At 42.3% G+C, this 4332-nt stretch overlaps 1 non-coding gene across 1 annotated transcript; it reads right to left on the reverse strand.

The window, feature by feature from the left end:
- Positions 1 to 3096: 3096 nt before the first annotated feature.
- On the reverse strand, positions 3097 to 3260 carry LOC111814854. Its single transcript, XR_002819730.1, has one exon. It is a non-coding gene; the product is annotated as a U1 spliceosomal RNA (small nuclear RNA).
- Between the last annotated feature and the right edge of the window lie 1072 nt (positions 3261 to 4332).

Here is a 4332-nt window from a genome sequence, read left to right on the forward strand (position 1 = left end):
GTGAGGCAGATAGGCCTGTACTTCTCTTTTCTGGGTGATTCATTCTCTGGTTTGGTATCAGCTAATTCTTGAATCCAGGAATCAGTTTGGGAATACTGCTTCTCTTTCAATGTCCATAAAGTATTTGAGAAGGACTGGCATTAGGACTTTTCTACATTTCTTGTAGAATTGAGCCATGAATCTGTGAGAACGTGGGATTTCTTTTATTAGTAAGTTTTAAATTACATCTTCAGTTTCATTGATGGTAACTAATTTATTCAGAATTTTTAAAATTTCTATAGCCAGCTTTTGTAACTCTTATGTATCCAGAAACCTGTCCAATTCTTCTGTTTTCAATCTTATTACAATACAGGTTCTGATGATGGTTGTTGAGGACTCATGAAGTAACTATGATATCATTTGAACTAAAAAGTGTAGGCCAATGGTTGCATTTTACTCAATCCTAAACATACCAGGTATAGTTTCCTACAAAAAAAAATAAGCACACAATATCATGGAGAATTTTTCCTAAAAATCAGAACTAAATGTTCCATACAGCAGAGAATGGAGTATTAATGTCTTCCTAGAAAAACTCTGCAAAAGAATCCTGGAGCAGACCAGTGTGCAGACAGCTTAGACATCACAAGAAACTCCTAAAAACACAGACAGACCAACAAAACGTAACGTATGTGCGACCAAAACTGTCAGGAAACCAAAACACACATGTGAGCAGTGTAACTGATCTTGTATATGGAATGTGCTGCTTTCATGTATGGAAACTGCCTTGCATATAATCATTCAAGTAAAGATTATTTTTGTGGTAGAGTTTTACTTGTATGTTCACTGTAGCACACATAGTTTTTCACAGATACCTCTACGAAGCAGCTCTGAGCAGGATGTAAGTGACCAATCGGCTTTCTATGCCTACTTGGGAGTCTGTCCACGCTGAGGCCCCTCGTCTGGAGATGGCAGGGGATGCATAGGAAGTGAACCTCTGAGAGTCCCTGACCCCAGCTGAGGGCTGCAGTGGCAGGTGAAGCCTAGAAGACTCCCAGGAGAAGACAAGGCCACAGCTAAGGACGCCTGTTCGAAGGTCCATTAACTAGACAAGGACTGTAGCTGCAGACATCTCACTCCTGTGGGGAAGCCCTTCCTGGAGGTAACATAGTTCTCCTAAGTGGACATGATGGATTAATGGAGAAATCACTGAGTGGACTTCCTGGTCCTTGAATGGTCCTGCTCAGATGTCCACCCTCTTCAGTATTCTCCACCTTTGATAAGTAAATAAATATGAGCTACCCAGAGGATGTCTTTGTCTTAACCTTTGCAAAATCTCAAAATCTGTGAAAGGGTTTTTATCATCCTGGAGCCTTAAAAATCATACCAGTTAACTGTTTGTTTTCTTTCTTGCTTGCTTGCTTGCTTGCTTGCTTGCTATTTAGGACACAGTCTACAGGGTCTCACTATGTAGATTGGATTCATAATGATCTGCCTGTGTTCAGACTCCCAAAAGCTGGGATTATAGTTATGTGCCAACCTCTCAGTCTCAATGGCATCTCCTTAAGCCCTGGAGGCGGGGCCACATGGCAAGCATGGAACCCTGGCTGCTGCACTCTGCCTAAGCAGGTGCTTTCCTCTGCTGAGTTATCTGTCCGATCATTAACTCTTTTATTTAATTCTTCTGTGTACACTCATTTGGGAGTTTGTAGGTTTAATCAGTTTGCAATAACAAAGGGACAATATTCATGTGTTTATTAATTTGAGTTTTTTGAGAATTGGTCTGACTGTAGTGCAGGCCGATCTTCAATTCAAGGCGATTCCCCTGCCTCTCACTCCTGCTGACATGTGGGATTACAGGTGTGTATCCCCTTACCTTCTGTACATAAAGATCTATATATTCCTTTTTAGGTTTATTAAGCAAACAGTTGATGTAGGGGACAATGTTTTTCCTGAACAGTTATAGCATATTTAATATCTTATTTTATTGGTATTTCATTTTTCCGCTAAGTGCACACAGTATAGAGGGAACCTCCTGAGAAAACAGGAAGAGAAGAGGTGACAGGTATGACCTGCGCAAAGACAGGAAAGCAAATCATATATGCTGTCAGCATCACCTAGGCCTGTATGTGGAACATGCTGTCATGCGTGGCAAAGGTTATATTGGTGTTAATTTTTTCAATTTTTATTAAATTTGATATAGAAATGTACTTCTATTCTTGAATAGATTTTGTAAGCAGGCCAATGGATGATGTTGAAAATGATATTTCTTGTCAACATTATAGATACTAAAATTTAATTTCATGTTATTTCATTTTCCTCTTAAGTATACATTGTTTAATATAATAAAATATAAAATTAATAAATTTATAAATAGAAATACCCCTAAAAGCAGATGTATTTATATATCTCAGTCATGAAGCTTTCAAATCAATTAACCACTCTCCTCCTCACGTGTGGGTGTCCCATGCACGGTGATGAGCAAAGCTGATCCTCTGTGCAGGGTGAGCTTGGAACACGTAGCTCCTTTAAGATCTTTACAGGAAAGGAAGAGAAGGAAACAGAAGGAAAGAAAGAAATTGAACAGAAAGAACAGAAATAGCCTAGCAATTGAAATAGCTTCAACCTGGCTCTATAGCGCTCAGCTCAGGGTTCAAGGAACTGCTGGCAAACATTCGCATGAAATAAACACCTAGCAGTGACACTGGCACTTCACTGTACTGCTTGGCTTTTGGGCTGTGAGCTCACCTGGTCTGGTCAACAGCTAGACTCTTTCACTCTATTCTGTTTCTCCGAGTGTGGCATGGGACATTGCTCCTTCCGAGCAGAAAAGCGCAGACAGTGGGACCCTTGTGCTAGTGAAGAAGAGAGCGATGGACAAAGCAGGACTGTCCACAGAGCCATGTCATCTGAGCAGGATGCGGCGTGTCCAAGCCCATGTAAGTTTGGAGTGTCAGTAGAGAGCCGTCAACAAACACAAAGTGAAAAATCAAAAACATCTTTTTCTATATGTGTAAGGACAATAATCTTCCAATTAAGCAAATACATACAAAGCAAACCTAAAATATATGTAGAAAAAAACATTCAAGGCACCTTTAAGCCTTTTGTTGAACCACAAAACAAGGGAAAGTGCGAACTCAGTCCCCCACTACCACAAACTATGCAGTCGAGTTTCCTGCATTTGGGGAAATCGCAGAAGTCAGCACATCCGGAGTGCAATGGATAAGCTTCGCCCTGGGAAAACCACCTTCGTGATCATGGTGTCTCCCCTGCCAGGTAAGTATGACTGCTGCTGCACCATCCCCAACCAAGCCTCCTGCATGCCTCACTCTGCACTCAGGCTCATTTGCCTTCATGCACTCTCGGGTGTGCCAAGCCCATCCACGCAGGAGATGCACTGGCCTGTGAAACTGCCCTAAGCTATCTCCCTGGTCACAGGAAAATCATCAAGCTTCAACACCAGGGATCCAACCAGCAACTCCTGAGCTTCATTATCTGCATAGGACACGCCCTCCCGTGGTGTCACAGGATGCCATTCCCTGAAGCCTACGCTGCGCACTGCCCCCACGCCGTCCACCACGTCCACCCGCACTGGGGCATTCCCAGGGCAGTGATGTCCCTCTCTCTATTCCTCTTGTTCCCTCATCCAAGTGGGGAATTTATGTTTAGGTGGATGTCACTTGATAATATACTCAGAAGTGGAAAAGAACCAGATACACGTGTAAATATCATATATTTCCCTAGTATAAGAGCTCAAAAGAATTACAAATAGAAAAGTATAATACAATTAAAAGGAAGGCAAAAACTTGACCACTAGACAATGAAGAGAGAGCAAGGAGAAGAGCTAGGAAGCATGACAGAGGCAAGCCATACACTGATATGTACAAGATGGGTAAGCAATGATCCTGAGAATCTTCACAAGATTTTCGAATCTAGCAGTTAATTGGAAGGATTCTCGCCCTGGTTAACAATATATACTGACATCTGCAAACTAAGCAACTTCACTGTAGATGACAATATGTAATAGTAGATTTAATCAACTTTACCTGAGCACTGGTGCTTGTAATCTCATTCGTTGACCATTGTTTTGTCCCGCTTCATGCCCACCTAAGCATTCTCCCAATTTCTCTTCCAACATAGACCTTCCTCGGCACATGGTTTTGCTCTAGGTAAGAGTCCCTTAGGGCCAGCCAAATAGCTCAGCAGATTGAAGCTCCTGCAAGGAGGTACAGGGACTTGGGTTTGCTTCTCAGGACCTGCCTTGGCAGCTCTGCCCCTGAGACATGGTGAGAGGGTCATTAAGACTGCGTGTGGTGTTACTGACCTGTGATCCCAGCTCTTAGGAGGTTGTAACCA

This window comes from Octodon degus, unplaced genomic scaffold (genome assembly GCF_000260255.1).
Source record: "Octodon degus isolate 3935 unplaced genomic scaffold, OctDeg1.0 scaffold00706, whole genome shotgun sequence".
NCBI classification, from domain to species: Eukaryota; Metazoa; Chordata; class Mammalia; order Rodentia; family Octodontidae; genus Octodon; species Octodon degus.